We start from the raw sequence: 20,133 nt of genomic DNA, 5'->3' as shown, positions 1-20,133 counted from the left end.
ACTGACTAATCAGGTAGAGCGTCTCTAAGTATATGCTTCAGGGAGGTGTGTTTTCTTTGTGTCCTGGCACAAATGCTGTGGATTTGGCAGCCAAGTGGAATTTCAGGGGTTTTCCCAGTACCAAAATGAATAGTGCCTTTCTTGGTAGAAAGAGAGGAATGTCAGGTATTTTTCTGAATTTTACCCTAATTTATTTAGGACTTTTCATTAGAAGATCTAAAAGAAAAACTGAGGTGCTACAGAAATTGCTGTTGGCAATCATTTAATCCGTGTGCTTTGGTAGCACAGAAACACAAAAACCTTACAGAAAATATATATTTTAAATGCTCTATGTTCTTCCCGAGGGAAGAAATTTGACAATTTAACTTAATTGATGCCCTGAGAACATAGCTGGAATGCAAAATGAAAGCCAAGGCTCCCCCACCAACAAATTAACTCAGAAATGCATCTTATAAAAAGAACCTTTGAAATGGAAACTAAAAATTAATAATCTATAGGGACAAGTTATGCCATATAATAAGAAAGTAGGTAAAATTAGTTATAAAGAGGTATTTTTAACTTGTGACTTGGTACTGAGCACTTGATGCCTATTATCACCTATTATCTCATAGCTCAGAAACATTAATATTTATTATCTTATTGATATTCTCCCAGTTTCTTAACTCAATAAACATTTTTCAAATAAGCTTTAGCTATTTTGAATTTGCTACAACACCAAGAATATACGTAGATAGATAAATAAGAAACTAGATAGATGTCCACATTTGTTACGTTTTGAGTGTTTACTCTGTGCCAGTTAATGTGCAAAATGTTTTAAATATACTGGTTCATTGCAAATCTATGAGGTAAGTCCTGATTATTAAACTATCAATAATTTTATAGCTGAAGAAATGAAGTTTCCTAGAATGTAAATAACTTGCCAACATTTCCCCACCTAGGCTGTGTTAAAACTGAAAAAGAACTCCAGGTCTCCTGATGACCAAAGACTTAATCACTAAGCTGTATTGACTTCCTTTATTCTCAATATTTAGGTAAACAATTTGAAGTCAATGATTTGGAGTTAGAAGTATCAAAAGAAAGAGTTCTTGCTATTTCTATTTTAATAGCATACGCAGACAATTGTCCTGTGTTTTGACAAGCATATCTCCAGGTGTACCACATTCAAATTCACCAGGGATAAGGCCTGAAAAAAAAATACTCTAAGGGAGAGCTGTGCACAGCCAAACCATCCTATGTTCCTCAAATATATGAAACTGTGTCATTCATTATGTCTGACTATCCCATTGTTAGGCATATTAAAAAGATGGATAGTCCAAGTTAAATGTCTGCTCCAAGGTATGTTGTCGCTTGTTCAATCTCAAGCTAGCGTGTCTATAGTGTACCAAATGATACATAATACAGACTTTCAGAGAAGCTGAACGTAACTAAAACATGCAATTGGTTTGGCATATTAAACTAATCAGCTTTGATAAGTGCTCTTTCTGCCACAGACAAGCAGCCATTCGGCAGGTGCCCTTGTGTCTGCACTCTCTGACGGGCTCCCATCACACAGTTTCATCTTCAGCTTTTGCAGGGATTATTTCCCTCTTGGAATAATGTTCTACAGTTAATGTAAATCATAGTAAGGTACTCTCTGGGTTATCTAGACGTTCTGTTCCTGTTGCCCAGATTTAAACAGAATTGTTTCTTTAGTGCATCATTACATGTTGACAAAATTTAAAGTAAAAATATGAAACAAAAACCAGTGTTTTGACTGTCTGTACTGTAAGAAAATATCTAAAGCTTCTTTGGTCTTGAGGAACTTCTGGGAATTTCCATTAAATTCATCCATTAAAGAAATTCTACCCAAGACTTAACTGATTTCCAACTATGTGCAAAGCACTAAACTGGACTCTAAAGGTGTTTTGTTCTACTGGTCAAGTTGTTTTGTTTCTTTTTTCCCTTAGATATCAGAATTAAAATTAATTCATTATTAAAACATTTGAAATATATAGTAACACCTAGGAAAATCATTTTAAAATCACCTATTATCTCATAGCTCAGAAACATTAATATTTATTATCTTATTGATATTCTCCCAGTTTTTTAACCCATATATTTATGTGTGGGCATGGTTATATTTTTGCCTAAACCTGGATTTTGCTTTACTTTGTTATTACTTAGATCATGTTTTTCTCACTCATCTATATAGCAAGATCAATTTTGCATGTTTATTTGTTATCTATTGCTGCATATAAAATTACTCCAAAATTTAGTAGCTTTAGACAACCCACATTTATTAACTTATGGTGCCTGTGGATCAGGAATCCGAGTATGGCTGACTGACTTTTCCTTGTCAAGAAACCATACAAGGCTAAGATCAAGGTGTCAACCAGGGCAGGACTCAATTCCAAGCTCTCTCAGGGGTTGCTGGCAGGACTCCATTCCTCATGAGTTTTTGCACTTAAATTCAGTTTCTTGCTTCTGGTTGATTGAAAGCCACCTTCAGCTCCTTAGCATGTGGGTCTCTTCATATGGCAGCTTAAAACATGGCAGCTTGTCATCCAAGCCATATAGCGGGAAGACTCAAAGGAAGAGTGTGAGCAAGATGGAAGTCAGAGTTTTTCAACACCTAATTTCATACCATCACTTTTGCTGTATTCTATTCATTAGAAGTTAAGTCCCTATCCAGCCCATACTCAAGCAGAAGGGTTACCAAGAGCCTGAATACCAGCAGGTGGGGATCATTAGGGGCCATTTTAATGGTTAGACATAATAAAATTATATATATATAATTTATATATGTAATGTAATTATAAATATATAATATTTGTATTATATAAAAATTTTACATAATATTTATAAATATATATCTATATTTAGGTATCCATTATTATTTCCTTTTGATAGATACTGACAAGGAGAATTATTTGCTGAAGAGGAGCACAAATTTTAAGACATTCAAAAGATTCTTCCAAATATCACGCCAGAATTATTTTGCTAATATACAATCCCACTAACAATATATGAGAAAAAATCCCATGTCCTCAGACTTTCACTAACACAGTTATCATAGTTTTAATCACTTAAATATTTTGGTAAAAAACAAGATCTCATGTTTTAATTTTCATCTCTTTGATACCTTATGAAATTGAATGCTTTTTGATATGTTTACAAGCCCTTTGGGTTTCTTCATTATGAATTGTTCATATTTTTTCTATATTTTCCTATGGGTTACTGCTTATTGATTGAAAAGAGTTGGCACCATATTAAGAATATTATACACTCTTTTATTTTATGTAGAGTTAATACTGATACAAAGTTTCTTATTTGCTTTTGAAAATAAATAAAATTCTTCCTTTATATATTAACAATATGCATATTTTCCTCAATGAACCCCACTAGCATTCCAACGACACTGTTTCTTATAATAACAATAAAACAAACAAAAAGACATTCAGAACTGGGAGCATTCAGTACTTTTCAAGTGCCCATCTAAGCAGAGAGACTCAGAGTAAAGAGAGAGAATTTTGCACCTAGAAGCAGTCTAGCCTGAAGTTGAAGAATTTATAGAAAAAGAGAGAAGAGTGTTTTGTACAAGTGCCATGTGATAGGAAATGTTGAAAAGATATAGGAAAAAAGCAGTAATAATACCCTCATTATTGTCATTCTAGATAAAACCTATAGTAGCAAACCTGCATTATTTAGTAAAGATTTTAGTGTGAGGTCTGAGTTTCCTTTTTTTTTTTTTTTTTTTTTTTTTTTTTTAATTTTACTTATTTATTTATGGCTGTGTTGGGTCTTCGTTTCTGTGCGAGGGCTTTCTCTAGTTGTGGCAAGCGGGGGCCACTCTTCCTCGCGGTGCGCGGGCCTCTCACTATCGCGGCCTCTCTTGTTGCGGAGCACAGGCTCCAGACGCGCAGGCTCAGTAGTTGTGGCTCACGGGCCCAGTTGCTCCGCGGCATGTGGGATCCTCCCAGACCAGGGCTCGAACCCGTGTCCCCTGCATTAGCAGGCAGATTCTCAACCACTGCGCCACCAGGGAAGCCCTGAGTTTCCTTTTGATTCAACACTGTACATGGTCAGAAGTGGTCTAATATTTTTCAGTTTAAAGGAGACTTTAAATGAGAACACCAATTTGTCTATCATATTTGTTACAAATACTGACTCAATTATACTTGGCAAAGTTGAAGGATACTATTTATTCTTATAATTAAAGTTCTAATTAAACAATTAGATTCATGAATTGAATTTCATTAATGGAATGTATTAGTAATTAACCAAACTGATCAACTCTTTCCTTTAAATATTGTAAACACGTTAGTAAACACATGCCATTCTTCTCATTATTCCCACTATCTGGGGAGAGCCTCTGTTCTTTTACACATTAGTCAAGGCACAATTTAAGTACTATCATGTTGATACAATTGTTCCTATTCTTATACTCCTAGGTCAGAAAAGTCTCTGATTAAGACATTCATTTTTTATTTCACTCTTTAATTCAGATTAGGTTTATTGACATTTTTAATTGTTAGTACTGTTTAAAATGATCTTTATTTATTAGTTTGAACTATATGTTCAAACTTGATTTCAAGAAGCTACTAAGTAAAGAACTGCAACCTAACCTGATGCCAATATGACATATTCAGATAAAGATGGCAGACTGAGCACATGTTTTCATCTTTACTCCCTTTCAAACTGTTGGAATGAATTGTGATGTAACCACACAATGGAGTGCTAAACATGTCAAAAGGAAGAAGGCTATTTTTTATAAACTATATGGAATAATTTCTGGGATATAATAAATGATAAAATCAAAGGAGAAAGAAACATGAATAGTATGACACTTAAGACAGGAGGGAATATGAGGGCATACATATTTATTTTATTTAAAAAATAGAACAGTGAAAAAAACTAACAAAAAGTGACTAGCAGAGAGGATGGAGAAAACAGAATGGACAAAGAAACTAAATTCTTGATGTATACCTAATTTGTACGTTTGACTTTGGAACCACATAAATATTTTATATAAATATAAAAAACATTAAATTTAAAAAACCTTAAAATCAAAACAAAATGAAACATAAACACTGAGTAGCAAATTGGTGGCATAACAACACAGAGATTTATATGCATGTATATATGAATTTATATATGGTTTTCATATATGAATATATATGACTATTTATATATATGAATTCATTTATATATGGATATATATAATTTATAATGTATATATGAAATGTATAAATGAATTTATATATGTATATGATTGAATAACTATATGTGTTAATCTTGATGGGAACCAAGACATTCAGTTTAAGAGATACAAAGAAGAAAAATAGTTTTTAAATTAGGTAGAAATTCAGTAATTCTGAATTTGAATTGGATGTCAGTAGGACCTCAAGATTGTACCAACTGATTCCTAGCATAGATATGGATAGATCTTCCAACTAAAAAAATCTTAATAGCTGGCTTACAACTCACTTCCTAGAACCTATTTTGCCTGTTTAAGTATAAAAGCACCTATTTTTCAGATTGATGGTATTATTTGTAACAGTAAAAGTTAAGATAATAGCAATCATTCAATAATAGGGGAGCTGTTGAAAACAACAGCAGCAGCAAAACAAAAACATGGTAAACCTATGTGAGTGGTTCTCAGCAGGGGGCATTTTACCCCTTAGGGGACATTTGGCAATGTTAGCAGACATTTTTGGTTGTCATAACATGTGGTGAAGTGTTGCTGCTGGCCTCTTGTCAGTACAGGCCGGGCTGCTAAACTGCTACATTGCACAGGAATCCCCTCATAATAAATAATGATGTGGTACAAAACAACAATAGTGCTGAAGGTGGAGACCCTGATGTACATGGAGTACTATGCATCCATAATTAAGAATGAAAAGTGATCTCCTTGTATTGTTATGGCAAGATCTATAGATTAGGGAAAAGAGAAAAATTAAGGTATAGAACATTACATATAAAAACTAATGTTAGATAGAATGTGGGATAATAAGGATCTTTTTTTGATTTATCTACACATACAGAGACACGAACATATGCTTTCATTTCCAAGAAGTAACAATGTAATGATAATGATGACAACATAATGGGATGGGGGAGGAGAACAGGGTAGAGAAGGCAGGATGGAAGCAAGATCTGTCTGTGTATATCATTTCACTTCCGGAGGCGTTCTGACTTTTGAATAAATCAAATAATTTTTGGTCAAATAATTTGTCAAATAATTTTTATCAATAGTTGGTCAAAAGTATTTAAATTTCAAAAAGGAAATCAAAGCCAAATGTAGAATAAGATAGCCAAAATAAAATATTAATTACAAGATAAAGTCTAGAAAATCAAGTAGTTGAACTAAGAATATGAACGGTAGTATAGAAAGAACAAGAAAATTATAGGATTGTAATAGAGCGCTGCAGTGCGAAGCCCTTAGCACTCGGCCATTACTACCAGCTGTTACCCAGCACCCCGTTACCAGGCAACAGTTACCGGGGACCATTAATACAGGATGGTTAGAGCCTTGGAAGTTGTGCCTTGGGACCCTCCCCTTTCTTGTCAGAACAGAGAGTAACATTTGTTTGGTGGAGATTTTCAGGAACATCCTTACCTGACTTTGATCTGACCTGAAGAACAAAGGATCTTACACCAAGAAGTTTACAACAACTAACCACACCCCTCCCTTACCTTTCTTATAAAAAGGTTTTGCTGAAAGCTTTCAGGGAGTTTGGGGTTTTTTAAGGCATGAGCCACCCATCTCCTTGAATGATCCTGCAATAAACCTTTCTCTGTTCCAAACTCTGGCGTTTCAGTATTGTTTGGTCTCACTGTGTGTCGGACACACAGACTTGCATTTCAGTAACAGAATCAATCTATCTTTTTAATAGGAGTTCCAGAAAACAAAATGAAGCAGAAGGAAATTTAAAAATATATTATTAAATATTTCCTTGAACTAAAGGATTGAACTTCTAAACAGAAAGTGCTTTCTGATTATCTGTTACAATGAATGACAAATGCTCACACAAAAGCCCATCACTGTAAAATCCTAAACACCAGTGATAAAAGAAAGCAGCAAGTGCTTTGAGAGATTTATTTAAAAAGCAAAACAAAAACAAAACTCCATAGAAAGGATTAACTATCCAAAAAGGATCAAGGTTGTTAGGAACAATACTAGCTGTTAAATATCATTAGACATCTAAATACCATATAAACATCAGTACCCAGCCAAATTGTCAAGTAAGAAAATAGTACTTTCAACAAAAAAGGTCTCAATAAATGTGGCACCAAATACACTCTTTCTTAGGTAACAGCTGAGGAAAGTTTTCTATCAAAATGAAAACATAAATGAAGAGATGATATGGCAGAGACGATAGTATGTGTGCAAAAAACACAGATTCAGTTTTCTTCTGAATGCACAGAAAGATATTTTCCAGCCTTTGGTACAGTTTGCTGAGGCCATGTGACCGAGTTTGGCCAATGGACATAGGCAGAAATGGAGCATGCCACTTCCAGGTCTGGACCTCAATCCTCTTGCGGTTTCTCCACGCTTATCCTCTCTTTGACTAACAGGCAGAAGCAGAAGACACTGTGGAGGAATCCAGATGTCAGCAGAGCCACACAATGAAGTGAAAGGTTTCAGCAGGACTCTGGAGCTGAGTCCTCACAGTGGCCCAAGTCAGACACAGAGTGTGAAACAGCTGTTTATTACATGAAGACACTAAAAACGTTGGGTGGTTTATTTTAGCAGTTAGCATATGCTGATTGATGCACACAGGTTTTAGATAACAAGATCCTACACAGGGGAGAGGTGAAGGGAAGTCGAAGAATGAAAGTAGTTAAACAAGGCAAAAAATGCAAACAATCCTCCTAAACAATCCAGGAGGGAAGGTCTCTGGAGGGGAAATGGTTAACTGATAGGTTTGCGTGGAAATTGGTTTTGAGAGTCTGTTGGAGAAAATGGGAAGAAAATTCAGAATTCTTTTCTTTTGATGAGGAAATATCAACTCCAGGAAAAACATATGGAAGAGGAAACATAATCACAGTCTACTACTTGGATCAGCAATGATTAACATGAATGTAGTCATAATTTGTGATTGAGAATAGAAAGTCCATAGCTGATTTTAAACTAGAGTAAAAAAAATCATACATACGTATTAACCAGAAATATGTATGTAAATATCAAAAGAAGCAGTTAAAATAATTTAAAGTGTCTCCCTCTAAGGAGCAGGTTTGTATGGTTGGGAGGGAAGAGGCAGGGAGGTGTTGCTTCTCTTTACACACTAATTCATATTGTCTAATGTGTGTGTATACGTATGTGTACATACATATGGATATGAATTTGTGTAAATATATATGCAATTTTTATTAAATTATTATATTTATATAAATAAAATTAATTTCAAAAAGGCAGAATAAAGTTTGAAGCAATATAAGACAATGTGGAGCAAGAATAGCCACTTTTGTATTCACAATCCTGTCTAATTTATCACTGAATCTTCTGTCATCTGTGCACATCTGAATGATATATTTTATTGTCCTGTTAATATGTTTTGCTCCATTGCCCCTTTATTCACACCAATAACTTTTTTTGGAATACCCTCTTTTCCCCTCTACTCTATTAAATTTGTTTTCAAAACACAACTACAGGAAATGAAGGAGGACTGAGACAAGATGGCAAAGTAGGATGATGTGGAGTTCACATCTCCTCACAACTAGGGCACCAACCAGGCACTGGTGGGGGACCTTGGGCACCTAGGGGGATGGGAGGACCACCATGTGACTGGGTATGACGTAGCTGGGAAGGAGGGGGAGGAAAAGTGGAGGCAGGATGGGACTGGTGCCCCTGAGGGGCAGCTGGGGACGGGGAGGGGTTGCCATGCTTGGAGAGGCCCACTCACAAGGAGGGAATCAGTGGGGATGGGGAGAGACTTTTGGGGGTTAGGAGGATCAGAAGGGAATGTCCCCAGCCACTCGGGCCCTGGGGAACCTGCTGAGGTCCTGGGCCTGAATCTCTGCCCTCCAAGGCCCCCTGCAGCCACACAGGTCCTGGGGGAGGGTTAGGGAGGGGAGGAGGAAAAGTAGAGGCAAAATGGGACTAATGCCCCTGAGGGGCGGCTGGGGGAGAGGAGGGGTTCCCACACTAAGAGAAGGCCACTCATGGTGAGGGGATCAGCAGGGATGAGGAGGGCTTTCAGGGGATTGGAGGATCAGAAGGGAACAGATCCAGTGTTTCCCCCAGCCCACTCAGGCCCCAGGGAGCCTGCTGGGGTCCCCGGCCTGAACCGCCACCCTCAGAGGCCTCCTAGAGCCATGCAGAGCCTAAGCCCTGCCCCCACTACCCCCCAGGACCTTTTCTGGCTATGCTGGTCCTAATCCTAGGCCCCACACTGTATAAGCCCCACCCCAACCTAAGCCCCACCCCCACAGCCAAGGTCTGTTCTGGCCTTTTTTTTTTTTTTTTTGCTGTTGTGGTTCTCTTTTGTCTTGTTGTTCTTGTTGCACTTAGAGTTTTAGTTTTTCTAATATAGTTTTTACTTTTCTAATTTTATTTTTATTCTTTGTTATTGTTCTGCTCTTCTTTCTTCTTTTTTCTTCTTATTCTGTTTCCTTTTTTCTTTTTCTCTTCTTATCTTTTTTTCTTTCTTTCTCTCTTTTGCCATGCCACATAGCGTGTGGAATCCTGGTTCCCAGGCCAGGGGTCAGGCCTGAGCTCCTGCAGTGGGATTGCCAAGTCCAAACTGCTGGGCTAACAGAGAACCTCAGACCCCAGGAATATTAATCTGAGTGAGGTTTCCTGGAGGTCCTCATCTCAGCACCAAGACCTGGCTCTGACCAACCACATGTAAACTCCAGTGCTGGACACCTCAGGCTGAACAACCAGTAAGACAGGAACACAGCCCCACCCTTCAAAAAAAAGATGACAAAAAAAAAGTTACAGATGAAAGAGCAAGGTAAAAACCTACAAGACCAAATAAATGAAGAGGAAATAGGTGACCTACCTGAAAAAGAATTCAGAGTAATGATAGTAAAGATGATGCAAAATCTCAGAAATAAAATGGAGGCACAGATCAAGAAAATAAAGAAATATTTAACAAGGATCTAGCATAACTAAAGAATAAACAAACAGTGACAACACAATAACTGAAATGAGAAATATACTAGAAGGAATCAATAGCAGAATAACTGAGGCAGAAGAAAAAATAAGTGAGCTGGAAGATAGAATGGTGGAAATAACAGCCACGGAGCAGAATAAAGAGAAAAGAATGGAGAACAGTCTCAGAGAACTCTGGGACAACATTAAATGCAAAAACATTCAAATTACAGGGGTCCCAGAAGCAGAAGAGAAAGAGAAAGGGTCTGAGAAACTATTTGAAGAGATTATAGTAAAAAACTTCCCTAATATGGGAAAGGAAATAGCCACCCAAGTCCAGGAAGCCCAGAGTCCCATACAGGATTAACTCAAGGAGAAACACACCAAGACACAAAATTAATCAAACTAACAAAAATTAAATACAAAGAAAAAAGCAGCAAGGGAAAAGCAACAAATAACATACAAGGGAATCCCCATAATGTTACCAGCTAATTTTCCAGCAGAAACTCTGCAGGCCAGAAGGGAGTGGCAAGACATATTTAAAGTGGTGAAAGGGAAAAACCTACAACTAAGATTACTCATCTCAGCAAGGATCTCATTCAGATTCGACAGAGAAATCAAAAGCTTTACAGACAAGCAAAAGCTAAGAGATTTCAGCACCACCAAACCAGCTCTACAACAAACGTTAAAGGAAATTCTCTAAGTGGGAAACACAAGAGAAGAAAAGGACCTACAAAAACCCAAAACAATTAAGAAAATGATAATAGGAAGATACATATCGATAATTACCTTGAATATAAATGGATTAAATACTCCAACCAAAAGACACAGACTGACTGAATAGATACAAAAACAAGATCCATATATATGCTGTCTACAAGACACCCACTTCAGACCTAAGGACACATACAGACTGAAAGTGAGGGGATGGAAAAAGATATTCCATGCAAATGGAAATCAAAAGAAAGCTGGAGTAGCAATACTCATATCAAATAAGATAGATTTTAAAATAAAGACTGTTACAAGAGATAAGGAAGGACACTACATAATGATCAAGAGATCAACCCAAGAATTAGATATAACAATTATAAATATTTATGCACCCAACATAGGAGCACCTCAATACATAAGGCAAATGCTAACAGCCATAAAAGGGGAAATTGACAGTAACACAATAATAGTGGGGACTTTAACAACCCACTTGCACCAATGGACAGATCATCCTGACAGAAAATAAATAAGGAAACACAAGCTTTAAATGACACAATAGACCAGATAGATTTAACTGATATTTATAGGATATTCCACCCGAAAGTGGCAGAATACACATTCTTCTCAGATCAGACTCAGATTGACTCAGATCAATAAAATTAGAAATTAAAAAAGGAGAAATTACAACTGACACTGCAGAGATGCAAAGGATCAAAAGAGACTACTACAAACAACTATATGGCAATAAAATATACAATGTGGGAGAAATGAACAGATTCTTGGAAAGGTACAACTTTCAAAGACTGAACCAGGAAGAATTAGAAAATATAAACAGACCAATCAAAAGTAATGAAATTAAAACTGTAATTTAAAATCTTCTGGGGCTTCCCTGGTGGCGCAGTGGTTGAGAATCTGCCTGCTAATGCAGGGGACACGGGTTCGAGCCCTGGTCTGGGAAGATCACACATGCTGCGGAGCAACTAGGCCCGTGAGCCGCAACTACTGAGCCTGCGCGCCTGGAGCCTGTGCTCCGCAACAAGAGAGGCCGCGATAGTGAGAGGCCCGTGCACCGTGATGAAGAGTGGCCCCCGCTTGCCACAACTAGAGAAAGCCCTCTCCCAGAAACGAAGACCCAACACAGCCAAAAATAAATAAATAAATAAATTAAAAAAAAAAAATCTTCCAACAACCAAAAGTTCAGGACCAGATGGGTTCACAGGTGAATTCTATCAAACATTTAGAGATGAGCTAATACCTATCCTTCTCAAACTCTTCCAAAAACTTGCAGAGGGAGGAACACTCCCAAATTCATTCTATGAGGCCACCATCACCCTGATACCAAAACCAGACAAAGATATCACAAAAAAAGAAAATCAGAGACCAATAGCACTGATGAACATAGATGCAAAAATCCTCAATAAAATATTAGCAAACAGAATCCAACAACACATTAAAAGGATCATACACCATGATCAAGTGGGATTTATCCCAGGGATGCAAGGATTCTTCAATATATGCAAATCAATCAATGTGATACACCACATTAACAAATTGAAGAATAAAATCCATATGATCATCTCAGTAGATGCAGAAAAAGCTTTTGACAAAATTCAACACCCATTTTGTGATAAAAACTCTCCAGAAAATGGGCATAGAAGGAACCTACCTCAACATAATAAAGGCCATATATGAAAAACCCACAGCGAACATCATTCTTAATGGTGAAAACCTGAAAGTATTTCCTCTAAAATCAGGAACAGGACAAGGGTGTCCACCTTTGCCACTATTATTCAGCATAGTTTTGGAAGTCCTAGCCATGGCAATCAGAGAAGAAAAAGCAATAAAAGGAATGCAAATTGGAAAAGAAGAAGTAAAATTGTCACTGTTTGAAAATGACATGATTCTATGCATAGAAAACCCTAAAGATGCCACCAGAAATCTACTAGAGCTAATCAATGAATTTGGTAAAGTTGCAGGATACAAAATTAATGCACAGAAATCTCTTGCTTTCCTATACACTAACAACAAAAGATCAGAAAGAGAAATTAAGGAAACAATCCCATTTACCATCACAACAAAAAGAATAAAATACCTAGGAATAAACCTACCTAAGGAGGCAAAAGACTTGTACTCAGAAAACTATAAAACACTGATGAAAGAAATCAAAGATGACATACACAGATGGAGAAATGTACCACGTCCTTGGATTGGAAGAATCAACATTGTGGAAATGACTATACTACCCAAAGCAATCTAGAGATTCAATGCAAACCCTATCCAATTACCAATGGCATTTTTTACAGAATTAGAACAAAAGATTTTACAATTTGTATGGAAACACAAAAGACCATGAATAGCCAAAGGAATCATGAGAAAGAAAAATGGAGCTGGAGGAATCAGACTCCCTGACTTCAGACTATACTACAAAGCTACAGTAATCAAGACAGTATGTTACTGTCACAAAAACAGAAATATAGATCAACGGTACAGGGTAGAAAGCCCAGTGATAAACCCATGCACCTATGGTTATGTAACCTATGACAAAGGAGGCAATAACATACAATGGAGAAAAGACAGTCTCTTCAATAAGTGATGCTGGGATAACTGGACAGCTACATGTAAAAGAATGAAATTAGAACACTCCCTAATGCCGTACAAAAAAATAAACTCAAAATGGATTAAAGACCTAAATGTAAGACCAGACAATTTAAAACTCTTAAAGGAAAACATAGGAAAAACACTCTTTGACATAAATCACAGCAAGTTCTTTTTTGACCCACCTCCTAGAGTAATGAAAATATAAACAAAAATAAACAAATGGGGACTAATGAAACAAATTTTGCACAGCAAAGGAAACCATAAACAAGATGAAAAGACAACCCTCAGAATGGGAGAAAATATTTGCAAACCAAGCAACTGACAAAGGATTAATCTCCAAAATATGCAAACAGCTCATGCAGCTCAATATCAAAAAAACGAATAACCGAATCAAAAAATGGGCCGAAGACCTAAATAGACATTTCTCCAAAGAAGACATGCAGATGGCCAAGAAGCTCATGAAAAGATGCTCAACATCACTGTTAGAGAAATGCAAATCAAAACTACAGTGAGCTATCACCTCACAGCGGTCAGAATGGCCATCATCAAAAACTCTACAAACAATAAATGCTGGAGAGGGTGTGGAGAAAAGTGAACCCTCTTGCACTGTTAGTAGGAATGTAAATTGATACAGACACTATGGAGAATAGTATGGAGGTTCCTTAAAAAACTAAAAATAGAATTACCATATGACCCAGCAATTCCACTACTGGGCAGATACCCTGAGAAAGCCATAATCAAAAAGACACATGTACCACTGCAGCACTATTTACAATAGCCAGGTCATGGAAGCAACCTAAATGCCCATCTACAGATGAATGGATAAAGAAGATGTGGTACATATATACAATGGAATATTACTCAGCCATAAAAGGAATGAAACTGGGTCATTTGTAGATATGTGGATGGACCTAGAGTCTGTTATACAGAGTGAAGTAAGCCAGAAAGAGAAAGATAAATATCATATATTAATGCATGTACGTGGAATCTAGAAAAATGGTACAGATGAATCTAGTTCCAGGGCAGGAATAGGGACGTAGACGTAGAGAACTGACGTGTGGACACGGGGTGGGGGAAGGGGAGGGTTGGATGAATTGCGAGATTAGGTTTGACATAAATAAACTACCATGTGTTAAATAGATAGCTAGTGGGAACCTGAAGTATAGCACAGGGAGCTCACGTCGGTGCTCTGTGATGACCTAGATGGGTGGGATGCGGTGGGGGATGGGGGATGGGAGGGAGGTCCAAGAGGGAGAGGATATATGTATACATATTCACTTTGTTATACAGCAGAAACTAACACACCTTTGTAAAACAATTATACCGCAATAAAGATGTTTAAAAAAAAAATAATAAACGTGGAAAAAAAGGTATAATAAAAAAACAAAGAAAAGAAAAAACTACATTCCCAACGCCTACAAAAAGATTTCCTCAAGTCTAAAAGCTGGTATGTTTAGTGTGATTTCCTATAGGTTTTATTCATACATTTTGGCACTTAACTATATAATATTTGAAAATAATCTTATCATGAAATATTTGTTACCCAGTAAGAGTTTAAGCTACATAAGAGAAGAGACCATTATGGTCTCCCAGTAGACATCAATGAATGTTGGTTGAAATTATATTAAATCAAATGGTGTATTTGTGTCCCATTCAGCATCCAGAACATTTTTTTGGCACAAACTTCATTTCTAATAAAAATATTAGAAATTAAAGTTGAACTCAAACTAGGAGCAGAGTGTACAGGAGCAAAGATGAACAACTCTCAGAAATCTGAAAATCTCTCTCTCCCTGTCATGTTTGGGTAAGGGTTTTTTATGTTGGCACTGATAACTCTCATGATCGCGTCCGTGATCCCTTTCCTATTTGTACACTCTTCAAAGAGGTTAAAATTTTAAGTAAATTGCAACGGAAAAAAGTCAATGTCTGTTAAAAAAAATGAGGTAGCATTTCACAAAGAAACTATTTTTGTCTTTGGCAAAATTCCCCTAATAACAAACAACTACAAACACAAGAAGTGTTACCACTTTTAATTTACATTTGGACATTCTGTTTCTCAAGGTGTTAACGCTCCCAGAAGTACCTTTGAATGGGGCCTCTGTCACCAGTGCAGATTGTATCCAAATCTGAGGACCAAACAATATGTTTTCTCTCATTGAAGTTTATAGTCTTTAATTTCAAACAAATTTAGTTCTCTAAAATTAGTGCCTCAAGACAGGCACTTTTCCCACTACCAGTGGAAAAAAAAATGAGCTGTCAACATCAATTTCAGGTTTAAAATAAGAAGCATGGTCTGTGTTTGAATACAGATGTTGAAACTCCAAACACACAAATACTTTCTCTGAGCTAAGGCTTTATTTTTCCTAAGTAGGACAACTGTGTTAGCAGCTTGTTTATAAGAAAAAAAAATCTGAATGTAGAAACACCTAAGGCATGTGGGCTAAATCTGACAGCATGAGTGCTCATAAAGGAACAATTACAAAGTTTAATAAATGTTGCCATCTCGCATAAGAAATGCAAGTCATTTCCCAGGTTCTTTTCAGTTACAGTATCCTTGATGCTATAAACATAGGTATGGGGAGCCTGCAAGTATCTTATTGTTGCAGTAAACCCACTGCCAAAGCATGATTTTATAGGACATTCCTGTCACAAGAAGTGAGCAGGAAAAAAAATTAAAATGCTTTTGTTTAATGATCACAGGCTAAAAAAAAATATTTAAGTATGAGTTTTATGTCCTTACCATGAGGTTGAACTCAGCCTGGTATGCTAAGTGGAAATTATTGTATCATTAAGAACCCAAAATTACAAAATCAAGATGAGATCAGAACTGGTCACTAGGGTGCAGGCACATTTTTATTGATTACCCATTATGTATCCTGATCTATGCTTAGCGCTCTACATAAGTTATGACTGCCTAGTGATTAATTTTCAGCAAAATTCAAAAGTCAACAAAGTCAAAATGTTGAAACAATGAGGCCAGCAATTCTTTGCTCTGTAACCACAGGAGAGTAACCTAAAGAATAAAATAGGAATTCCAGCCGTCACTAAGCCTGTGCCCATGTAACAAGAAAGAGACCTGGTAGAGGAGCATTTCTATCCTTGGAAAATAAGAGTAAATATAAACATCAGTGGAAATGCAGGGTTGCTAATTATTACGAATGTCCTTAAAATGTCACCAATCAATCATCTTACTCCCATTTAGGGATTTTAAGCTTGTTTAGGCTGTTTCTCCAAGTACAGGTACAGTGCAAGACTTTACCTGTTACTAAACTTCTAGGTGTCCCTTAGAGGAGACATCTAAGGGAGAATTGTTCATACCGCCCACTCTTCCTCAATAGTTCGCACAGGACAGACACACAGAAACATCCTTGCTGCAATGGTGTCTGTCATTCCTGTTGTTCAGCTAACAGGTAACATGGAGCATAGGTAGCGAAGTGCTCTCATGCATCTATTTGAGGAATCATTGAGCTGAGACACGGTACAGGGCTGAGAGGTTCATGCCTGAGTGAAGCTGGGTGGCCTGGGAGACTACACTCCCATGTGCCCCCAGGACACTTAAGTTCTCTCACAGTGATCCTTCTCTAGGTCAAAACACCCAACTCTTTCTGGGAAATAAAATTAGTTCCCAGGCCTCCAAAGTGCCTTTGTTTGCTCTTCTCTCCCTGAACCCCCCTGTAGTTGCTCTCACAAAAATTTATTATTCTTTCACAGCCCACTCTTCCTCAATGTCCAACAAATATCCCAAATCTTGTTTGCTTCAAATAGTATTTCTCTTTTTCACTTTCAAATTAAACATGACTGCACATTAAAACAAGAGCAGGGAGGAGATTTGTCTTCAGATATTCCCAGGAGATAAAATGAAGTATTTATGGTTCACCTTTCAAGCACATCATAGAACACAAAGTGGAACTAAATAGTTGTTTTCCTGTTAAAACAGGTTGTCCGTTTATAACCTGTCACACTAATAATAACAGCTTCAATAACTTGTAGGTTCTTGGATATATTATCTCTAATTCTGAAAATAACGGTGAAGCTGCAGTGTGGATATTATTAGGTAGAGCCCAGAGATTAGGAAACCGAGGCTTGGTGAAGTTAACAGCTCCAAGTCTCAGAGTGAGAAATGCAACCAACTTTACACAATCAGTAGGTTCTGGATCTCATGTTCTTTTCACTAAACTTACCCTTTTTAGACTACAAGAAAGAACAGGAAGGAGCTCAAGTCATATATGAAGTCATATAACTTCAAAAATACAAAGGTTTTAGTGGCAGAAATAGAGGCAGTCCTAAAAAGTAAGAGTAGAGAGTAATTTTTTGGAGCAATGGTGGTAAAATCTTGTACAATTCTCATCAAATACTGAGAAAATGTGGTGATGTGCAAAATGTCTCCAAGAAACCAATAAGCACTGCGGAAGAAGCCAAACTCAATCAGAGCCATCAGAGCTGGAGTTTCTAACAGCTTCTATGCAAAAATTGACAGTTCATAGAGACATACTTACACATATGCAAATATCGTTTCATGCAGCTGTGATGATTTACCCAGTTACTGTCTATATTATGTTTTCTTCTTAAACATATTTTGTAGTTTTTCTCAAGTTAAAGTTTGTAATACTATAGCTTGAATATGGTATAACCATAAGAATACTAACCTATTGAACTACACAGAGAGTGAGTGCTAAGTTGATTGTCGTCAAGACAATGTTAACACTATTAGCTCACGAGTTGGGATGATTACTCAAAAGGTATAAAACTAGAATCATCCAGCTCTCCAGAAAAATGATCCTCACCAGATTAATAATGTCTGGAGCAAGTTGTCCTTAAGCAGAAGCAGCCAGCCTCTGATTTGAGGGAATCCATGGAATAATAAGTATTTAAAATTTAAACTAAATTCTCAAGTCCAGTTCTCACCTCATTATTATTCTTTAAACATTAGCTTGGACACCATTTCATTGATTTAATTGGTCATTTTCAGAGGGACAAGAATAGTCTTTATCAAATAAGAGTTAATATGTTGCCTGATGAAATTATCTCCACAGTGACCTCAAGAAGATTGTTTCCTAAATCAGTCATTAAAATTAACATGTCCATCACTCCAAAGATACAAAACAATTGCTTGCAACTAAAACTTTACATATTAAAGGAGGGATTTGATGTATAATTTGAATACTGGAGTGTTATTCTCACTATCATCTATTATTTGAGAATGCTGGGTAAAAAGCCAAAAATAACACTTTCCTGAGAAGTTCATACACAATCTCAATTTTCTCAGAAGATCTTCGTAAAAGCAAGAGATGGACAATGATAGAATTATTATTTATTCACACAGTAGTCATCTGAATATCTCCTCATGTTTCTGAAATGTGGAGAATGGCTCACAGAAAGAAATACATGTGTAGTCACTTTCCTATTTCCCTCCGTTCAACCAAATTATTATTACTACTCTTTTTAACTCAGATTGCTCTTATTCTACCAGTACACTGAGAGACATGTCTTACAGCAAGGTACAGTTTGGTAGCATTCTAGAATCATAGGGTTTTAGCACTCCAGTGACCAGGAAGAGTAATCAGTCACCATTGTTAATTTTTGCATATGGGAAGGTTGTTAAATAAAAAATGTGTTATCCTTAAAAAATATGTACCAGTTATGTTATTCAGTAGATGAATGCTGTCAATAAATATATTTAATGAAGTCTAGTTGATACATATACATAGCTTTCTCTCTCTCTCACACACACACACACACAGAAGTGTATTCAAAGTGGGAAAACAAAAAGTCATGCTAGCAGAGTAGAATGATAGTCTCTGGGGAAAAAATTATAAGGCAAAAAGATTTTGACAATTTTTCCCGTCGGGAAAAATACACACATATATATAAGCCATCATTTATGTTCTTACTCTTCAAAATATTACCAATGCACATTTTTTCCAGGACAAAGGTTCATTTAATCTTCACTCTTGTTGCTTATTTAATTAAGAGCTTGGAAGCTTAAGGTGAGATGAAATATTACATTAACCTAAGCAAAAACTGTATCTCAAAGTTACGGCTATTAATGAACACCACACTCCTTCAGAGAGTTATTAAACTTAAGTGTAAAACAGTCATATATATTTTTAATTCAGATATAAAATTTGAGTCAGCGTCAAGAAATGTGTTGTTAGTCAGCAACATATGAACATAGAATATCTACATAGTACACTCGTACCTTTATTTTGGGGAGCATTTGAGACTCCCAAGTGAACTTGGCATTCTCTGCTTATTGAAGGCTGTTCTGGTTTCTGTTTACATGTTACGTTATTCACTCCTTAATCTGGCATTACATATCGCTAAGGATTCAGACAAGTCAAATTGAAAATCACTCTGAGTTCAGAGCAGTTGTTGAATTTTGTAATATAATTCCTGATCTATTTCAACTGATTTACATCTATATATGTAGAGGACTTCACTGAAAACTAGTTCCATAGGCCTTGACCCAGGTTTTCAGTCTCTACTTCTGAAGCTCATGAAGAATATTTCCTATTTTCATTAGATAGGAGACCCCTTCCTGTGAAATGATTGGAAGTTTAGTGTGTTCCTTTTTAAGACAAAAGCAGTTTCCAGTTTTTTTCTTGGTAGGAGTCGGAGAAAAGAAACACATGAGCTCAATAATCTTGCAGGGCAATGTTCATGTAGTAGGCAGAAAAATTGTCCTCCAAAGGATATACAAGTCAAATGCCTGGGACTAGTGAAAGTTATTTGGAAAAAGGATCTTT

Source organism: Balaenoptera ricei, chromosome 4 (assembly GCF_028023285.1).
Source record: "Balaenoptera ricei isolate mBalRic1 chromosome 4, mBalRic1.hap2, whole genome shotgun sequence".
In the NCBI taxonomy this organism is placed as follows: domain Eukaryota; kingdom Metazoa; phylum Chordata; class Mammalia; order Artiodactyla; family Balaenopteridae; genus Balaenoptera; species Balaenoptera ricei.
Note: the sequence above shows the minus strand (reverse complement) of the source record.